This window comes from Nomia melanderi, chromosome 5 (genome assembly GCF_051020985.1).
Source record: "Nomia melanderi isolate GNS246 chromosome 5, iyNomMela1, whole genome shotgun sequence".
NCBI classification, from domain to species: domain Eukaryota; kingdom Metazoa; phylum Arthropoda; class Insecta; order Hymenoptera; family Halictidae; genus Nomia; species Nomia melanderi.
In genome coordinates, this window is record NC_135003.1 from 6203494 (window position 1) to 6226331 (window position 22838).

The following is a 22838-nucleotide window of genomic DNA, read 5'->3' on the forward strand; positions in this document are numbered from 1 at the left end:
GATATCTTTCAATTTGAGAAAACTTTAGAAGGGATGGTGATATTTCAAAGTGAGAACCACAGCAAAGTTGAAATTATTACGAGCGAAAGTAAATGGCGAAGATGAAATCCCGCCATCTCACTAAATAAATCTTCATTCTCAGTTTAATACTTGTAACGCTGCAACGTATAACGTTAACTTCTCTACTTTGCAACCGGGGTGACTTCAACAAAACTGAAATCATTGCGAGCAATATATTTTCATTCTCGGTTTAACTCATTCAACGTTGCAACATTGCAATGCTGCAAACCTTAAACAGAAAAAGCTAAAAACCCCATTTATCCAAATAACTCTTTTCAAATTGCCCTAAACGCACAATTCAATAACCATTATTCTTATAATTTCCTTTCAAATGTAAGTACAATATTACATTTCTATTATCAATCATTAACTTGTAAATCGAAGGCAGACACAAGTATCAAATCCTTTTCTTTGCTCAATAGATTAACGATATAAAGCAGTGTCGTCGAGCACCGTTGTGAAAGAAAACACAAGGCAAGGTGTAACAGCAACATTTGCAAAAATGTTGAACTGCATTCTTTTGTCACGCGCCTACTTTCCTGACTTCAATCGATAATTGTAGGCAAATGTTAATAAACAATTAAATAAATAAATCACTTATTAAGGTTGCTTTATTTTAACAAATTACGCAGCTGTGTACCACCGGTGGTACACACCAGTGTGAGCATCTTAATCCGTGAAATTCTAGGTAAGAAATTGGAAGTCTTCGACTTCTCAGCGCGAAGATGAAGGCGCCACGTTCAATCTCGAAGGATCAGCTCGGTGTATCCAGTACTGAATCCACGGATAGCTGTTCGAGGGTTATTTCGCAGAGTCGGATGATAAGCTCGGTTGCAACAAGGCTGCGGTGACGGAACGACGAGATTGGCCGACGGAGTGAGTCCCCGAGCTCGTCGTCTGTCCGTCGTAAATTTAATGAACAAGCCGGTGCATCGTCGCTGGGGCTAGACACGCTGCTGTCCAAATACGGCGGGGCCGGCTGACAGCCTCAAGTGGGTCAAGCCTGCCTTGACTCTCCGCTTCGTATAAATTTTAAACAGTCGAGCGGTGTTTGCAACATTTATGCCCGGTCGCGAACCGCTTCCCCTCTTGTCCATGGATGAGGTGCATTTGAAACCCTTGTTTTGGGATGTTCTCGTGGATTAGTGGTTTGATTCGGGATTTTTCAATAACGGTTAATGAGTAAGGTGTTCTTTTGACGGAGATTGGCTACAGGGGAAAGATGGTAGGAAAGTTTGGGAAAATTGTGTAGATAAAGATTGGTTAACACGTTGAATGCCGCACGATTTCATAGAGAAAAATTTATTAAATAAATTAATAATTATTATTAAATTAAATCACTTGATTGATTTGCATTATTATTATTGGACGTTGATCTAGTTGTATGTCACCGCATTAGGTAGGATTATTTATATTATAGAAATGTTTTTAAATAAACATCGTTTAATTGAATGAAATACAGTAATTCGATTCGGTTGGGGGTCACGAAATATTTATTTTTTGGATAACATGTATTTCTATCCCTTGTTTTACAATATCTTGTTAGATAGCTGAATTTGAGATGTCAACCGTTTTCACCTTGATACAACTTCTGATTAATGAAATTAGTCACGTGAATACGACAGAAATGTAAGTAGATCAGTCAATCATATGCATGAGAAGTTTAGAAAATTTCGTATTATGTCGTTTTTGAAGAAAGACTAGGATAAATATTTTCCAATAATGTAACAAAAACAGTAAAAAACTGTATAATAAATAATATTAGTTTAAAAGAAATATTTCAGGTTAACATTTTTAAGAAAAAGTGTTTGGAGATTGGAAACTGTTGAAAAAAGAACATCTCCCGTAAGACACCGCGGTTACCAGAAAAATCAAAGCGCTCTTCGTCTCGAGCGCACCGCGAATGGATTAATTCGCTCGTCGACGGCTTAAAAGTATCGAGGCTCGAGGGATCGGGACGAGGAAAGTGCGCAGTCTTTTCAGTCGATTGCTAAACAAGCGCGCGAAACCGGAAGAGAATCCGCTCGTGAAATCGGGTTCTTGTCGGTCCCCTGTAAAATCGAGCCACCCCTTTTCGTTTCACTGTCGACGATAATGGCCTCGAAGCCTTTCTCTCTTTCTCTTTCTCTTTCTCCTTCTTTCTTTCTTTTTCTTTCTTTCTTTCTTTCTTTCTGTCTGTCTTTCTGTCTCCCATCTTCGCCCTGACCTGGTCTCGTTCGGGTGAGACATCTCAATTTCTCGTCTTCATCGGCCACTTGTTGTTAGATGAAGGATCTTCATGCAGATCCTTGTTTTCATAAGCTTGAAAATTGATTTCATTGAACTTAAGATGATAAATATGGAAATATGGTAAAATAAAGCAGAAATATTTTTAAAGTTCATTCTTTTCATTTTAGATGGAAGATGTATGTAAATATTGAAATTATTTTAACCCCTTGCCCTATGATTTTTTTCTCAACTCTGGTCGATACGACTACTTTGTCATTAATAATTTATTGGAAAAAGGGAAAAATTATAGGCATATTCTATTCCTGTGTTTCCTTTTAAGTATAATAATTGATTACAGTAGAATAATATTTACTTTGAATTCGAATGAACTGAGTAATATTTATGTTTGTTGAATCATGCTGAAAATCTTCACCATGAGTCTGGTACACTGTTATAAGGCAAGGGGTTAAATTTACATTATATAAATCTGTTAATTTCTTCTTATTTCTGGAAGCTTAAAATTTGTGAATATTAAAGATACAATTCTGTTAATATAAAAATCACACTGTGTCTGTTTATTCTATACTGAGAAGACACAAATTTATAGGTGCTAATCTTGATCTTTTAAAATAGCAGACACCTAATTACCAAACATCAATATTTCAGTTTCAGCGAACAGAAGTATACTCTAGTTAAACCTTATTTTCAATTCCATAAGATTCACATTCACAATCATTAAGACCGATAATTTTAGGTCGTCAACACTAGAATCAATTTACAATTTATTTTTATATTACATTAATTAATTTATACCTATATTACATTAATTGGACAACACTCAGTCTGAATTCTTTAACAGCATCCCCTGATATTCCACTGTATTTCATCGAACCAACCAATTATATATGTTAGGTATCAAACGAATGAAGAAATTGTACCAGATAAAATATCCAATTAGGGGGACAATTACCGGGCAACACCTTAAACGCACATGTTTCGACCGATTGCTCGCGGTTAATTAATGGCAACAACAAAGGGAAACGCGCGTGACTGGCGCAGGCGATCTTGTAAAATTCTCGTGGATAAGGAGAAACCGTTGCTTATCTTGTTAGATCGGAAATGTGACAGGATCGTTAAACGCGATCGGCCTGCGATCGTGCCGGCCGCCATATTTGGCTGATTGAGCAACGGCCTCGTTTCAGGCGGGTCGGGACATCAGTCTTAGGTCAGCCCAGGCTTGCTAGCGCGTGTTCCGATGGGCTTGCCTTAATCGGACACCGCTTCTGTATCGGTCAATTTAATTAGTGTTGGTGATTGAAACGTTTCAGTGGAGCATTTCGATCGGAAATGCAGGATGAAAGGTTCTAACTTAAATTTTTGAAGGATTGTAACTAAAGCTATTTAACAGATCAAATTGATGTATTTCAAAATTTTTATTTTGTAGTTATCAAAATTATGAGAAACTGTAAAATTTGCAAAGTTAAGTATACTAATTTTGTTCTTTTACTTGAATGTTTGAGATCCTGAACATAGCTTCTACGATGAGAGCTTGATACTTGAACTTCTAAGCTTTTGAACTCCTAACGAATTTCTTGAGTTCCTAGGATCCTCATAAATTTCTTTGAAACTTGTAAAACCAGCGAAGCTCTTCTAAGTTTCTAAATTCTGAACTTATTAATAGAGAAAAAACTTCTTCAAAATTTCTGAACCTCTAATATGACTCTAGAGTCCTGAATCTCTGTTCCAGTCGTCAGTTTCCCAAATTGTAGAGCTCCCAATATAAATCCCCTCAAACTAATAAACTTCTTAACACAGTCATGAATTCCTGAGCTTCTAACAGCAAGGTAACTTCCGTATGTACATAATTTTAAGGTCCTGAATCTTTGTTCTAGTTGCCAATTCCTCAAACTTTTGAGCTCCCAATATAAATCTCTTCAAACTAATAAACTTCCTAACACTGTCATGAATTTCTCAGCTTCTGAGAGTAACCCTCTTTAAATTACTGAACCCTCAGCCTGCTGAGCACTTTCAATCTAAATGCTCGAACATCTCCTATAGATCCTCATCTCCTGGTACCAGTTATCTGCTCTTCGCTTTTAGGAATCGTCAGTGCAGACCTCTCGAACTTCTGAACTCCCGGGCCACTCGTTCCCTCGATTGGCAACCCCTAAAACGGAGGAGACCTCTTCAATTCTTGTAGTCCTCGAGGAGCAGGTTCATTCACCATCTAAACAGAATCCTCTTGACCTCGTGAACGCGTAGCGAAGACGAGGTACGACTGAAACGATCGTTATCGTTGGTAACCGCTGCTGAAAGCTGGTTCTGAAATATTTATAAGCTGTACACGCTCGTAAATTACGGGCGGATTTTCAAGGGAAGCTTTCCACGGATATCGTGTTCGGAAGTTTAATTTTTCATGGGCCGTCGAAGAGCGAGGCACGAGTGGATGGTAACTAAAAGCGTGATTAGAATTTCATCAAGATTTCGACTCGATCTCCCCTCTCTTCCTTTTACCAATTCTGCGTTTTAATTCAACGTGAATTAAAAGCATGCGTTCTGTGCAGGGATTTGAATAGATCGAGAAGTTAAAAATAATTTTTGAAAATGTGAGTGAATTACTGACTTGGAAGATTCTCAATTTTGGAATATAAAATTAGAATTGGAAGTGGTTAACATTGAAACATGAAACTGGAATTCGAAATGATGTAATTTTGAGTGATGAAATTCAAATTTGAAATGTTCCAATTTTGAAATATATTTCATCTCCACTTCAAGTCGTCCAATTTTGCAGTATAAAAATTAGAACTCGAAACAATTTTATTTCGAAATATAATATTAGAAATATAATATTAGATTCCATGTTCAAATTATCCAATCTCAAATATAAAATTACCATTCAACTTTTGTGTTAAAGAAAAGAAACATTCCGCAGCAAAACGTATGAAAAGAGCAAATTACACTTTCCAAATTACATAACATCGCGAAGCACTAATCACGAGTCGCTATCCCAAGACCATCTAACCGTCTCGACAGCACACATCATTACCTCGGCCATCCGTTACGCTATCACCGGCGCGTGATAGCATCGCGGAAACCAGTATTGCTGACACGGAAAAATCACTAAACACAGGATATCCTCGGATATCTCGATAATCCGTTGAACGAGGCTGAAATTCAATATCCCGAAAACCGGCTGGCCAGTTTCTTCGTCACGGATCGCCTAATAATCGGCCTGTTATTGTTATAACCGACCGCGGATAATCAAATTCATGGCCGGGAACGGATAATAGCGGTATTTGTTTCGCGCGCTGCCTCCGGGCGAGATTCTGATCGTTTTTGCAGACGGGTGGCGATCGTACAGTCCGTCTCGCAAGAGTGTACTGGTTTTATGTGCAAAACTTGATGCCTAACGAGAGAGAGATCGTGGTAATGTAACCGTTTGAATCTCAGGGTTTTTGACACTAAACTAGATGGCTAATGAGAGAGAAAATATTAGGATAAAGTAAATATTTGTATAAATCCAATTCTTTATATTTTACGTTTAATTATTATTGAATTCGTTGAATTCGTTTTTTAGTTAAATCGCACCAACATTTAAGATGAATTTTTAGTCATATTAAATTTTATATATGCATATGTATATATTTACTTTTGCAGAGATAAAGTCAATACGTTTTTATGAGACAGACTGTATCCCGCTTTTCCCTCATGAATAGAGACGTAAGATTTCGCGAGCACCGTTACCCGCTCGAAACCCGTTAATTTGAAATTATAATTAATGCCGGGATGACTTATGCGCAGCTCCGTCGGATCAACGAGCCGACCAGAGACGATAATTAATAGAGGACGGGGATACTGGACACTGGCATTCGCTCGTATTAATTAACAAATTAATTCGATGGGGTTTTCAAATTTTCTTGGATAGATACTGTCAGGGGATTATTGGGAGATGAGTGTATGAATTAATTGTTTGGGACATGGCCAGAGGATTTATTTGCGTGAGCCTTTTTTTTCCTTGCGGTAGCTTGCGAATGGGATTGGAATATTGGAGAAACATATTGATGAACACGATTGTGTTTATATTTAGGGATTCATAAATTGGAGCTTGAGGACTTAGAGGATCTTTTATGCAAGCTGGACAGCTGTAGACACTAGGACTCAACTTAGAGGATCTCTGATCCAAGCTATAGAACTCTAGGACATTGGAGCTCAACTTAGAGGATCTCTGATCCAAGCTATAGAACTCTAGGATATTGGAGCTTAACTTAGAGGATCTCTGATCCAAGCTATAGAACTCTAGGATACTGGAGCTTAACTTAGAGGATCATTGATCTAAGTTATAGGACTTTAGGATACTGGAATTTAATGTAGAAAATATCTGACCCAAACTATAATACTTTAGGACAAAGTCCGAAGCAACGCATTCCCAGCATTCAAAGAATCTCCGTGTCACAGCCATCACGCACTAAGAAAAACAACTTTTCATTCTCAACAGTCTAATATCTTACGATCTCACGACATTGATCGACGTCTCATTATCCCTCGCGTAGTTCAAGTAGGATCTATCATCCGCTTTCGGTAGAAATTCAGCGGATTCATCATCTGCCCGTGTCTGTTATGAAAACCGGCGGCCCAGAGTTATTAAAAAATTTCCATAATGTCCATCGCTGTCGGGATTTACGTTCGCGCACTATTAAATCTTTCCGCCAACATCAGTACAATACATCTAGCCACTAGCTATCGTGTAATCTCAATTTTCGTTTTTGCGTCAACTTGTGATACATATTTCATGCAAAGATTATAATATTTTAACATCCTACACAATGTTAAACTATTTTAATTTATTTTTTATTGTACTTTTTATTTCATGCTTCTATTTCAATTTTTTAATTTTATTTCCTTATCTTATTTTTCGATTTGAATTTCCTAAATATGATATATTATTATTCTTTTATTTTATTTTTCAACTACGGAACGCCAAAGAAATGTACTTTCCTGTATTTTTTATCTACCAATCATTTTTTTTATATCACTTTATTCAGGTTCGATAACCACGAGTCAAACGCGAAATTAAAAGAAAAAGGAGATCGAAGATGGAAAGGGGGAAATAAAAGTGAGCTTAATTAACGAGTTTTGCGATGTTAGACCGATCAGAATCGGACGGAAGTCCCCGTTAATTGCGTACAATAGGCTCGCGTACAGAATCGGTCCGTCGGTCGCTTTCTAGACGAACGGGAGACAGAAGTGCGCAGGGAGCACGAAGTCCACGACACCGGAATAATTTTTCAACGAAGCTTAATTGCGCCGGATAGCCGGATTAAACGCAGGAGCCAATCAATCCAACTTTGTACTCGTCAAAATTGAATCGGACCACGCTCCGAGGTGATTTTTATTTCACTTCAGTCGTCACTTTGAAATTATCGGACTAACTTGCTTTTTTTAGTTCGCTATTTTTTTCGTCGTTTAATTTGATTCGAGTGAGACAGTGAAGAGGGAATTGATTAACAGCAGAAACATGTAATAGTTAAAACTTTATTCTTGTAATAAAATTGACATTTGAAAATAATGTTTGCCAAAAAGACGTGAATTAACCCTTTGAAGTCTGTAGGCTCCAATATTGCACCAAGAATAATATTAGATATTTTAATGAATCTTAAAGAAACTAGCCTAAAATTATTCGATTGTTCACACATCCAAATTTTGCACTAAAAAGGAAAATGAAAGATCGAAGAAATGTTACAGCATTTTTCATTTTCGCTAGGGATACTATAAAAATTGGTCGCAGTTGCTGATAGATTACAAAACCATCTGGAGTGCTAAGGGTTAAGTGGAGTGTTATTTCTTGCGTTAAATGGATCTTTTCAATGGATGAAATCGAAATTTCATTTTTCGAAGTTTCAATTTTATGAAAAGAATTTTACAAGTTTTTAATATTCATAATATAGGTTACTTAAATTGTAAAATCGATTGCGAATTGTTTGCTATAGTAGAATATTCAATAATTGGTGAAAATGGTTTAATCGTGTTAGAATTTTGTGTTATCCCTGTTCCTTTTTCTATTAAGATTAATCTTTAAGTATGAATGTAAATTTATCGTTAAGTATGCAAGCCTGAAAACGATCGATTAATGTTAAACATTCTCGATTATAGCATATAATAAGAAAAATCTATCGTATTTACTTAGTTTTACTTATTTAAATATCTCTACGTAGGAATAACATCAACTATATAACGAAAATTTCACTCGTTTAAAAATTCACGATATTTTAATCCTTTACAATCGAGAAGCATGCTTTGCATTTGCACTCTCAGTCGCCACATGATTTGATAGAGCAGCATTATAAACTTTAGTATTTATTATTAACCTTTGTATACTCCATCAATACATGAAATATTGAAAGAAAATTGCGTTATTCTGTAATTTATGTGTAATTTCTTGATAAAGTAATTTGAAAAAAAATTGTCTGCATGTAATTAGAAAATATTGAATATTTCTGGTGAAAACCTTTCGAGTGCAAAGGGTTAAATACAGCTGTGACACGGAATTTTTCGAATAATTCAAACGATCCTCTAACAATATGCATCTACCAGCAAACGAGGGACACATTCTTAACACCGTCGACACCAATTCCTAGGAGAAATTCGCATTCAAGCAATCCGAAGTTCGGTCGCATTTGCATACCGTCTACTCCGAGTATCGAGGCTTCTACCTTTGGTTGAACCTTCGATCGACGCATCTCGTAGATTGGATCCGAAACTTGTACGGTGCGTTACATTGAGATGAGATTGCGATTGGAATCAATCAAACCTTCCAAGTCTGCGACGTGTTTAATTAAAACCGACCAATTAAAATATTCATGAAACAATAGTATGTATTTACATCGGAGAAGGAAGTAGAATGGACAGACAGTGGATCTCTACGCTGATTCAAATGTTTAAGGACACAGAAGGATATTGGGTCAATCCTCAAGTAATGTCGTTTCTTATGAATTTTTCTATGGAAAATTGAAAAAACTGTTTTAAAAATGTCATTAACACGTTAAATGCTATGGGGGTCACCGGTGACCCTCGTCCTAATCAAATTACTGTGATTTTGTCAATTAAACGATGATTATTTAAAAAAATTTCTATATTATAAATAGCGTTACTCAATGGAGTGATATTCAGTAAGACAATTAAATAATTTAACATTCTATCTTTTTCCATTTTGCATATTTAGCACCTTAAAATCGCGTGGCATTCAACTTGTTAAAAAACCAACTGAAAAAGAGGATAAGATCGTATACAAATTTATTTGATATAATATTCAAAAAATATGATGATTAAAAAAAGTAAGTATTAATATTTTATACTAGCAGGTAGTATTACAAAAGCATATTAATTGTGAGGTGACGTATTAGTAATTAACGAGTGGTTGCCTTGACCAGGAGGGGTAGATAAAGTGTTAACACTGTCACGTCACCCAAACTGAGGCGATATCATCTTTTACATGAACTTAAACATTCTTTTTATAGTTGATGTGTGAAGAATCTTGACTTTTTAGTTTTTAGTGAGAACGTACATTTCCATGCGATGACGAAAATCGTATTGGTAGTTAGCGAGTGGTTGCCTTGATCAGAAGTAGTAGATAATGTGTTAAGAGTTCAGTTTAGTTTTCCCACGGACGATCGCGCGATCCATAGGCGACGGGGATTTCATTTATCGGCCGGGCCACGCACGCATTTGCATAGGAACTTTACGAGTTTCCATTAATCCCCGCTTCCATTTACCAGCCACCCCATACTAAAAGGGTAGTTAATCGAGTATTAATATTAATCCCGTGAACGGTTGGTGATTGTTCCTGGTAAAAATCGCTGGCGACGCTATAATGGACCCTCAGTGTCAGGAGAATTGATAAAATTCGCGAATTTGCGGCGCTTCGCTGAAGAAGCTTTTACCAATCCTTGAAACGGGGATTGTTCGAGTTTCTTCGGATTGTGGGAATTATTGGACTTCAAGTTTCAAATGAATATTGCCTCATTGAATTAAATTTATTTCTCGGTCTGCAGAATTCTTAATATTCTTAATAAATGACAGATTTATGTAGTAATAATTTAAAATTTGAAAAGAAGACAGGAAAAAATGCATATTATCATACATTATCGTAGAAAATATATTATCAAACTTCTAGAACAAACGAAAAAATACAATTAATCTCCAACTAAATTATGATTAAAATATCTAATAAACACAGTTGTGAAGAAACTCATAAAACAGATTAAACGAAACCAAAAGAAAGGAAGATTTAGTATGTTTCCAAAGGACTTTCTTCTGATAAACTATAGATTCAATCAACACAATTACAAGATTACAAAAAACCTATTAAGGGTTGAACAAATAAAAGAAAAAAAGGGAGAAGATTACCCTATCGATTCGAAAAGACTTCATTTTCTAACGCGATCTCATATTTCAAGGGATGCAAAATATTTGGTTACATTAGACCGCGTTCAACGACTGGAACACTCGGCTTAATTGCCACCTTGCAATTCCTCCGGTTTCGGTGGTGCAATCGCTATGCTAATTAGATTACTATTAGTTCCCTTCGTTCCACTCTTTTCCTCCTCCCCCCTCCTTTTACTCCTTCCAGTAATCTTTATTTTTCCTGTTTCGTTCCAGAAACTTCTCGAGTAGACGCAAACTACCCTCCCGCTACCCCCGCAAATTTATTTATCGCGCCGTCCGGAGAACCACCCCTCTTCCGTTTTTATTTCAGGGGCGATTAACGCCGGTTATTATCACGACGATTATACGAGGATCCGTTCGGGGATGGAAACTCGGGGGACGAAACGACGGCGGCGGCATTTCCACGAATTTTTGCTTAATCTTTCCTCCAGGAAATTAGCAGGGGGTAAATATGGCGCAGCAGGATTTAGGGGGATGGAAAAAGGCGACGAGCGTTTAATTTAGAGAAACTGCGGAATTTGAGAAGATTTCGTTTTGATTGGAAATATGATTAAGGAATGATTTGATTAATGGATTTTACGTGGATAAATATAAATATAGGTTTTGAAAAGGGAAGATAGATAGAGTAATAGAAACGAGAGATTCAATAAAGGGAAATCAAATGAAATATAGTGATTTAATTAGTTAAATAATTTGTGGGGTTTCTTGTGAATAAATATAAATATGGGTTTCAAAAAGGAAAGATAGATGGGGGATGAAATTAATAGAGAAAGTAATAAAGGGATGATTCACGGATTATAGTGTGTTTTGTAGATTTTTCTAGATCTTTGTTTTTTTCTGTGAATTATGCGAATGTTTTGGGAATAATAATAATTAGCGAAATGGGTCATAAAATTGTTTCAATCATATAATTTAAATATCGTATGGAAAATAAATATGTTTAAATTATATGATTGAAAAATTTATCGTATGAAAATTTATAAACATAAGTGAATTACCTATCTATTAAAATGAGCACCAAAGACAATTACTTAAATCCTGGTTTCTCTTATTTTAAACATTTTCGAATACAATTAATTTTAGTCTAAACGATTCGGGGTGATTTTTTGAAGGAAATACTTAGGGGGGTGGTTAACAAACGTGACGATGGAGCGTCACGGGGGGTAGATTAATGAAATTTGGGGAAAAATTGACCGCTAGGAAACGACGGACGATGCACGAACTTTTAAGTTTCGTTCATTCAACTTTTTCAATTTTCGAGCTGAGTGCAGAGCCGTGTCCGATGCGTCGTTCCTCAGCTCGTCGAAGCAGATATGCCTCGAACTTTTATCGTGTAGGTTGGAACGGAACGGTTCGCTCTTTGGGACGGGTTCACGGGTATGCTAAAGCAAAACTTCGTTGTGTTTTTTCTTGATTTTTCTTTGCGAATTCCGATTTCTTTTTATCGGAAAAAATACAGAAGAAAAAGGTATTGTAAGTTGTGCGATTAAATACCTATGCACATGAGTATTAAACAGGAGTGGAAATTTAAGCAGAAAATTGTGCATCACATTTGCAAAATATTTGTGAACTATTAGTAAGTTAATTTTTTGGTTTTTGTAGTAGAAAATTAAGTATTTATTTATTTATCTATTTTTTTTATTTATAAGGAAAAATATAAATCTATTTATTTATTTAATAATTTCATTTTTTAGGAAATTTATATTTAGAACAATTTGGATGTTTTTTGTATTCTTTTTCTTGGGTTTAGCAAATTTTATGGAGATACCAGTTTATGATCATAGTTGGGTAATGTTTAAAGAACTGTTTAAAATGAGGGATTTATCCTTCTTCTCTGATATTTGACCGGTATCGTTCTAGTTTTCTCCAGATCGTTCGATTTCACTAACATTTCCGCGACTGCGTATAGCATTAATATTTCTGTGTTCGGAACTTTCACTAATATTTCTGTGACCGCAAGTCTCTCACTTATCTTTCCTCTTCGGTAGTTGCATCGTGTTTAGTAATTACTGATCTCTCCGGCTGCTTCGGTCACTGACATTTATCATTCCATTGAATATTGCGGGAAGGAAGAAATATACAAATGGAAAGGAAATTATTAAATAAAAAATCTCATCAATTAAACGAACTATTTATACGAGTTACCTCCATCTCTATACCACTGTGAGAAGACAACAAATTTTCCGACTTACAGAACCCACAATTCCTTCTATGAGATAACCTTTGTTTCGAGTTCAAACTTCTAGCCAAAATTTCTCTTCTAAGTTCAGACATTCAAACAAAGTTTCATTCCAATTTCAAAGTTACTTCTACCTAAAAATCTCAGAATCCATCACTCAATTATCTAAACCAAAACCTCATTTATACACTGATCCAATCTCAAAAACCCAACATTCCCAGTTCTCCAAACCAAAAATCCATTCACACATTCATACACTCTCAAAACCCCAACATCTTTAATTACTCAAACCAAAAATCAATTCATACATTCATGGAAGCTTAAAAATCCAATATCCTTAATTCCCAAATCAGAATTGAGAACTAATAAAACCAAGGAACTAAAAACCGGAAATAATAATTTTTTTATCCTTGGAGCACTTTTGTGATCCTTTAATTTTGCTCACTAGTATAGAAAATTTACAGAAAATCAATAAATTAACCAATCATATATTACTTATGAAGTATTATAATGTATTATATATTATACTACTGTATATTACATCATAATATATGGCATATAAATATATAACTTCTTATATAAATATATGAAATCATATACAATTTATATTAATAAATGTATCGTTATTATACTATAGAATTGCATATTATTGTATGTTATTACATTACATTCCCATATTCTCTTGTAAAATGTCGATATAAACCTGTCTTTAATTTTGGCCGCCCAGATCAAGTAAATACCCCACTGTGCGACGTAGCCAACGCAAGGAATCAACTTACGAAGTCGTTCTCCTCGACGAACGGATTTCCAACGATTTTCCTCAGGCTCGGACGAGCGCCGCGTTTATTTGCTCTCGGGTTGGGCTGTTTTGCTTGGCGCGTATTTCAGGATTTACCGACACCGTTGGCTGTACAACGCGGTGCGCGTGTAACTGACTCATATCCACACGAAGCCGCGATTCGCGTTTTGTCCGTGTGTCTGCGGCCGCTCGTCATTTTAGCAGAGAGAACGTCACGTTCTTACGCGAGGCGAAACGATTCACCTGCCCGGTGATTCACGCTCCCAGAAAATGGCTTCCGCGCCGCTGAATCGACGCGATCTCGGATTCCGCGGGTTTAATCCCCGCGGCAAACAACCGCGTGTTTGCCGACGATCGCGTGGTACCTCGTCTTCGATGCCTCCGACCGGAAGTCGACCAAGTTTTTCGATTAATCTGTTCGTTGGGTAGATCCTGGACGTTTCGGGGAATCGGGGAGAAAATGAGTTTTTGAGGTGTGGGAATTTAATATTGGATGACAACGAGGACGAGTATTTGTGTAAGTCTGCTTTTTAATTTTTGATTTGGGCTTTGGAAGTTGATGTGGAGAATATGGGATCAGTAGTGTTTGAATTTGAAAGAAACGAAATTTTTTAGGCAAATAGGAATTAATAGCTTAATGAAAAAGCAAAAGGAATGTTGAAATAATATTAATAAATATTAATATTGAAACCTAATAATGGAAAATATTTAAGAAATATTGAAATATTTCAATTTTTGATTTTGAAAGTCGATACATTTAGGAGTCTATATGAATTGGTGGAACTATAAATAATGTAGAGGATTCAATAAAAATGGTAACACATAAATTACAAGTAAATTACCTTTCTAAGAATTAGAATCAGAATAAAATAGAAATGTGATTAATTTTTTCATTAAAGTGTCTCTTTTGACGGACATGAGACCTGAATCTGCGTCACGGAATGGCTGAGACATAAAAGGGCTCAGCCACGAACGAATTCCTTGGTCGACCTCTTAATTTGCAATTGCACAAGCCTCTCATTGACTGAGTCAAGTGAATGACTCACCGGCTTTGAGATATTAATTAATCGCGCCGTTTCTCGCCTCCGTGCTACTATCTTCTTACTTTCTAGCCCGTCGGCCGTTGCTCGGAGAGATGTATTACATTGTGCTTTACGAGACTCTTATCTATATATAAAATACCCTGAATTATGTATCTAATAATATAACCGATCCCTTCTTTCTCGGAATCATTTGAATTCTATACGATTCTAACAATCGAACGCGCAAAAATAAGTCACTTGCAATATCTTCGATTCAAACCATTATTCTCTATCTTCGTTTCAAATCAAATTTTCAATCTGCACTCTATTTCATTATCCAATAAATTAAACTCCTTTAAATCTGTTCAGAAATTCGAGTTTCATGTATAATACTTACTTCAAAGCTAGATAAATATGTAATTATATTAAAAGCAATCCTAAATAAAACAAAAATTCACAAAAGCCCACTCCATGATATTCAATTAAACAAAATTCAATACTAGTCACAATTGACCCATCTCCAGTTCCCCTCTTCCTCCTCCAAAATGTTAAAGAGAACCATTAAGCGAGATATACACACGCATTAATCGTCGAGAGGTAATTTAGTCGATCGATTCGGTTCGCTACGAAATAGGAAAAATTCATCGTGAGGTCGTGATCGAAATCGCGGCAATTAGAGGAAATAATTGCCAATTAATCAGCGTAGAGAGAGAGAGAGGGGGGGGGGGGATGGTATAGTTGCTCAGAGAAAGAAAAAAGAGGGGAGAGCAGAGCAGGCGTCGCTCGCGATCTAAATTCCTTGTGATTTCGTTCGGTCGTTATCACGCAACTTCGCCAATTACACGAATGACGTCTCATTAAGTCACGTCACGCACGACGGCCGGATAATTAACTGACGCAATCGGACCGATCGCGTTTTGAGTCGCGTTGTTGATGTTACGGGAATGGGATCCATGGGATCAAACGGCGATCGAATATCCGGGTTGCGAAAACAACGGATAATGGTCGATCCTCTGTCCATCTGGTGATGTAAAACATGTGTATTCTGGGAAATATACTGTGATCGTTATACGAATGTTGGCACTTTAGCCTCATTGATCAGTTTTCATCTTTGCTCGTATTATTTTTAATGCTGATTTGCTATTCGTTAATACGATTGCACGTAACCAAACGAAACTATGAACGAAGTACATAGCGAGCAACCCCCCTTGTCCCTAGGCCATCGCGAGTGCCAGGTCTGGGGCAACGGACAGTATTGTGATCGTTGGCTTGTCGATTTGTTTGTTTGCGTTGGATGTTTGTATCATTTATTCTTGTATAATTTGAGTGTAGATTTTTATTAGTTATTTCTCTATAATTGGACAGTATAGTGCTGTAACTTGTTTTTCTAGAGATTGATTTATTTACTGAACTATTATTGATTTGGTTGATTGAACCATAAATTTGGTAGATGATATGTGCAATATTTAAAATAGCGCTCGGTATTTAATGAATATATTAATTACCGTATAGACTCTAGTATTTATCTCAATTGCTATTATAGAAGCTCCAAAGTCTACTTCGCAACTTTTCTACAATTATACTAAGAAAACATAAAAGAAATAATTTTAATTGTAAACAGTAAACTTTTTAAAATTACCAATTTCTCTAAAAATTGAAAATTTCCATTCGAACACAATGTTTGCAATTATCATTTACAAAAACGCGTTCCGTGTTTTCCATATTTACACTTCGAGCGTTCCAATTTCTAAAAATGGGATATTATAGTTTCAACAAAAATATCGTGTTCCCTTTTCTAACTCTGTCATTTCTTTATGAAGCAAACTCCATCTGTCAGAACGGTCTTGGAGCGTTTTCTCGTGGTCGTCGCGAGAAAAACAGCTCCGGCGCGGCACTCCATCAAAACGAGCATCGCCGGACACGGGACCCGCGAAGCTAATAATTCACGGGAAACGGCAGCGAAACGACGAAATAGATTTATCACGCGAGCGGGGCGGATCGGATTTCACCGTTGCGCCGCTTTATCATTTATTATTGGAAATTCTGTTGCCCCTGTCGGCCCGCGACCGGTCGGAAAGGAGCGAAACACTTTATTCGGGAAGCTGATTCGCGTTAAAGCTGAGAGGACACTCTGCTCCTTCTATTAAAGCTATTTCTAATCAAGAGATTTGAAATTCAAACTTTATTTCGCGAGTTTCAATTTTGTATGTGATTTGATATCGATAGCTTGATATTCAGTTCCGTTTGAGTTTGTACAAATTCCCATTTTGAAACTGTTGGCTATTAAATTTAAAAAAAATGATTAAAACTGCAGCCAGCGATTCGACTCATAGAAATTTAATAAAATGGAAATGAAAAATATTACTTTGTAAAATTAGGTTCATAACCACCTGTTGCTCGAAAAGGAATCATTGGATTGGATTTTGGAAAATTGTGGAAAATGCATAAATATTGATATGTGTGGAATTGTAAAGAAAAGAAGTAAAAGCAGCTAAAGCAACAAACAAAGTAACAAATAAAAAAATTACAATTTATTTATTTTCATTGTAATATATAAATAACTCATTTATTTAGATAATATTTACAGTATTATCTAAACTTGAATTATACCTGATTCAACTACAAAATTCACATTTAATTCTTCGTAAAGGTATCTTATCAAAACTCACTTACTAAATTCATCTGGACTCTAGGTTCTAGAGTATCTCTATTGTTTAATTTACACTCTGGTTGCTAACAATTAAAAGTGTTACCAACTACATAAGAAACATCAATTTCACTTCATTGCAGCTTGGAAATACTATTCGACCAATTTCCCCCACTAATCCGGGACTCCACCAATAATTATCTTTTTTTCTGTCCCTCCCTGTATCTTCTCTTATCTCCGCCCCTCGCGGGAGACGAATAGGGAATTAACCCTCCCAGTACCGGCGATTCCAGCGACCCTACAGTCGACCACACCTGGGTCCACGGAAATCCATAATCAGACCTTGCTGACACAAACGTTTTAACTTTCCATTTTGTTATTTTATTGCTCTGTTTTTATTGTTAGTACTTTTTCTTAATAATCCACTAATTTATATCACTTTTGACCAATTCGAATTCAGGAGCTCATGTTTCACATCAGCAAAATCTAAAAACGTTAATTTTGAACGCTTTCGTAATTTCTGATTGCAAATAAATAGAGAAAGATATACACGGCTTTAACTCGTAGCCTAGGAGTCTAATGTTTAGTTACAGTGTAATATTAATTTAAGTTAACCCTAGGTCACTAAAGGAAATTTTAAACATGTTTAAAGTTTTAGACATTTTTCTAACATGTCGGCTCATTCTTTTAGTTCGAAGAGGTGAACACATTGAATGTCGCACGATTTCACGTAGCAAAATGCACAAAATGAAAAAAAAATACTATCACATTATTTCATTGAATCATTTTATTATTATTGCACATTTATCTTGCCGAATGTCACCGCGTTAGGTAGCATTATCTGTAATATAAAAATGTTTGCAAGCAATTATCGTTTAATTGACTGAATTATAATAATTCGATTTGGTCAGGGGTCATCGGTGACCCCCATGGTATTCAACGTGTTAATGTCATTTTTAAAACAGTTTTTTCAATTTTGCAGTGAAAAGTTCATTAGAAACAACATTACTTAAACGCATTACATACGCGGTACAGGAAGGGTGAAAAAGGAGAGAATATAAGGGGTTGAAGGAAGACAGGAATAGAGGGTAGCGTTTGGTCAGACGAGGGTTCGACTCTTGCCAAGCTCCGAGGCCGCATTGCAGATGCACGTGCAACCTCTATACGGATTTTCGATTTCATTTACTTTGTTTTCGCGGAACCCCTGCGCGGTCTGGGCTTCCCCGAGGAGAAACGGACCATTATGGAGGGGCGAAGAGGGGAGAGGGTTGATTCTCCTTGCCGCGATATGAGAATGAGGCATTCAATCCGCCAGACGTAATTTCGACGGAACAATGCGGCCGTGTAGCTGTGCTTGCTTCGTTATTTTCGAATTTTCGTAGGGGTTGGATCAACTTTTTGTTCGGAATAATGTTGTTAGGTGATATTATGTGATCGTACTTGTTTTGCCGAATGTTTAGTCTTTATGGTATCGTTATTTCTATAATATTCTAATTGTTTAATTGATTAGTTTAATAACTTGTCGTTTATAGTATTATAATTTTACGGAGACTTTTCTCATTCGATATCATTTAATATTGCCACAAACAAATTTGAAATTTTATCACCGGATCGATTTCTTCTACAAATAAAAAAATTACACAAATTCATCAATCATCTCGATCATTTTAATGATTGATTCTTCAATCACAGAAAATGCTAATAATGGAAAAAACGAAAATAAATTGTTATTATAGAAACGAACGGGTTTCCAAGGGTTCCGTTTATTTGCTGTGGTGTTCCGATTTTCATTTACTTCATTTCCGTCGGCCGGCAGCTGAAACCGGGTGAGGGGGTGGAAGGGTTTGATCCTCCGTCGGAATTGCTGTACCCCTCTTTCCTCTTCCTTTTCTTCACCTCTCCCATCCACCCTCTTTCCGGTGGCATCGTGCGGCGGCGAGAGCCACCCCTCGAACACCACCTATTTCCGATACACGGTCAGGTCACGCGTGTCAACGTGGATTAACGACTGAACCTGGCGACACGTGCATGACCTATCGGTTCCCGACGACTCACGCGGCCCACGGACGCGTTGTTAATTAATTTTTGCAAGGCCATTTGCGAAATTCAGTTACTTCGGCGAACTTTTCTAAGAGAACTTTTCATTTGGCTTTAAAGACGCTGGGGGTTGAACACGTGTTCCGAAGATCATGCGGAAAGTATACAAATTTTAACGGAATTTTATTATTTAAGGTTGAGTTAGGTTCCAGAGTATACGTTTCATTTGACATTTGGAGTGAATATTGTATTTTTGTGTTTTTGTAGACAATTGAAAGGGAATGTTGAGTTAAATTACTGATTTACACATTGGATACTTTGGATTAAGGGATGAAAGTTCTCTTTGATCGAGTGGACACTAAAATTTTAGTAACTTGAGGTTTAGAAACTTTAGTTTAGTTTACGTAGAAATGAAGAAAAATAAGTATTTATTATGGTTTACGTTAAATTTCGTTTAAATTTTCGTTTAAATAAATTTCGTTTGAACGGAGTTTCACTGCAACAACCTTCTTCAATTTTTGAAAACATTTCCGTACCGCGCATCCTCAGCACTCGTGTCGGTCATAAATGCATAAGATCCGCAGTCGGGTAATAACAATCGTGTTTACGGAGGTTCTCCGCGCGTCTTGGCGCGCCAACCACGCACGGCACGCCTGGACGATGATGAGAGGAATAACTCATTAGCTTTGTAACATACCTGCCGCGATACCCGCTGAATTATACTGGGAATTACATTAATACCGGAAGACGGGGATTCCCATTGCAAAATGGAGCGACCGCTTACACGGAATTACGTAAGACACCAACGCACGTTAAGCGTTTGGACACTTTGGCATTGCTTAACGTGTGTAAAAATGAAGTAAATTTTTAGATAGTGATTTCTAATATAGTTTTGATGATGATATTAATTATGATGAAACTTTTTAGTTCTATTAGTTACTATAGATAACCTTCTATGGTCTGTTAGTGGAAATATATTAATAGACATAAAATGTGTACCATAGATATAATTGTAGATACAATATATTAATTAATATACTACAGGTTATAGTGATTGTGTAATTAATTAATATACAAATACTGTATAATTATTATTTCCATAATTAACCAATATACTACGCACATAATCTTCATTAAAGATATCATATGGTAAATTTCAAATTTTGAAATCCCTTCTTATTTTTCTCAAAATATACCAAATTAAACAGAAACAAAGATACACATATTCGAAACGAAATTTTACATTCACAATAATGTCATTATAAAAAGGAACTGCGATTGGTAGTTGATTATATAAAAAGAATATTCATAATACAAAGAATTAATTATACACGATAGCACCGTATTATAATAAAGACATAAACATTCGAATAACATCACATCAAGTGGCCAAATACTTATACACAGTGGCGTAGATCACCGTGTTTCCGATCTAAACGGGCAAAGAAAGAAGTTCTCGCATAATTTTTGAATAAACCCGAATATTTCCTTCGTGCTAGGAACATTGGCGGTGAAGAGGGTGAAAGAGGGTGGAAGAGAGACGGTGGGGAGGGGTGAGTTAATGCAACCACGATGGTTCCTTCTCAAGGTGTAACAGTTGTAAATCTTCGGAGTGGCTTTTCGCCGGAGTAAAGATTTCCGCGGCGAGTTTTCTTCCGCGTCGGCCCCCCTTTTATTTCCAGCTCCCGCAGGCGGCGGCCATAGCGGAAGAAGATAAAAGGGGCAAGTTTAATATTAAGGCAATAAACCCCCGCAGCCTTAAATTCTTCAACGCGATATATCTTCTACTATGACATCGTGTAACTCCGGTAAACGTCCGATTCCCGCGGGGTTGCTCGAAACGTTTCTCCTTTGCCGAATGCTTACACCTCTAACTATAGGAATCCTTAAATGGTCCAGTTGAAAAAAAGAGAATTTTAAAATATAGTTTACATACCAGTCAAAAAATTTACTTGTTATAATAATAGTTTGACTGTACAATTTATCGAAACAGATCATTTGACTAATAGTTAGTAATGATTCTTAAAGTGACCAGTTGATTTTCCATCACAAGAAATTTTAAGATGTGGTTTATATAATATATTCATCGAAATTGTTATACTCATTGAGAGTAAAGTGAAGTGGAGTAGAAGAAAAATGAGTTAGGAAATTTGCAAGGGTTTATTAACCTTAAATATTTAGTAATCAGTTGACGAAACAAGTTTTCCTCATACTCCAATTCCACGAAATATTTGATTGCACTGGGAATTTGCATAAAGATCTGAAACGCGACTATTAATGTTTTTGTAGTTTATATGTAATATGTAGCGTTTTTTTTTTGCTGTGGGTTATTCGGTATTCGAAGTTAGAGCGAAAGTAGACTTCTTTTTTGCGTTGGTGAGTTATTAGCGATGAAATAATCATAGTGCGGTTTCGAAAGGAATTGTGAGGAAAGAGCGAACGAGGAAACCGTGTGAAAGAGTATTTCCTGTGGCATGTTCTGTTTATAAAACTTATAGGTGTAAAGACCAATAAAAGTATTTGCTTTAACTTGTCGCTGTAAGGAAATAATTTGAATCATTAATTTTGTTTTCTTTTCGAGTTTATGGTATCACTGTCTTAGAAATTTTCGTGTTAAAATGGGAAGCACGTCGATAGTTCGTTAACCTGCACTGACCAGTCTCACTGAATGAATTCTATTGAGTTGATGTACAACATGTGTATCTGAAAGCAGACGCCTACGAGGTTCACTCGTGAGAGTAGAGTAGGCTAGTAGGTTATCAGGAAGTTCCTCTTTGATCTGTGTCCTCTGCAGCTACTTTTGCCTAAAAGCCTCAACTGGATACCTTTACGTCACGCATGCATCACATTCAAGAACATCTCACGATGGAATCCATTTAACGCGTTAATGACCGATGATGTAATATTGCGTCAAATCGAATCTTTATTTCCTATATCTAAAACATTACCGTATTGACAGAATATCATTACAAAACAGTGACTCAAGTTGACTAAATATATGCGCTAAAATATATAGTAAAATATTAATCCCTAAACTATGTTCCTAATAACTTTTCATAACTAACAAAAGTAAAACACATTAATATTGAAATGTAACACAGATCATTTGCTAAGAACAAATCGTTCGAATTTACGAACAACTATTTCAACGAATACCATTTGATAGATAGACATCGTTACATCGTTACATACCGAGGGAGACTGGTAGGGGTAAATGCAAACCGAAAATCAACGTGAATTGTTTGTGGATATCAACACAGCACTTGCCGCCTCCAGCGCACCGATTCGAGGCCTCGTGATCGATGCGCGGTATTGACTATTGGCGCAACTGGTAACTAGCCAATTTGCTGCGTCGGTCGGACATCTGATTATCAACAGTAATTAGTGGCTGGGCTGGTATGCCTGTGTTGACTGTCAGTGACGCGCAAACTTTGTGTTCCGGGA

The 22838-nt window shown here is 36.4% G+C and overlaps 1 protein-coding gene across 8 annotated transcripts in view; it reads right to left on the reverse strand.

The window, feature by feature from the left end:
* LOC116430947 (uncharacterized) overlaps positions 1 to 22838 on the reverse strand; it is a 202042-nt gene that overhangs the window by 12943 nt on the left and 166261 nt on the right. Inside the window, exon 1 of one of the 8 annotated variants that reach the window (XM_031985714.2) lies at positions 13669 to 13826. The exons of the other annotated variants lie outside the window; for them this stretch is intronic. The gene's annotated coding sequence lies outside the window, so the exon portion shown is untranslated. Of the gene's footprint in view, positions 1 to 13668; positions 13827 to 22838 lie in introns of those variants that run through there. 8 annotated transcript variants of the gene reach the window in all.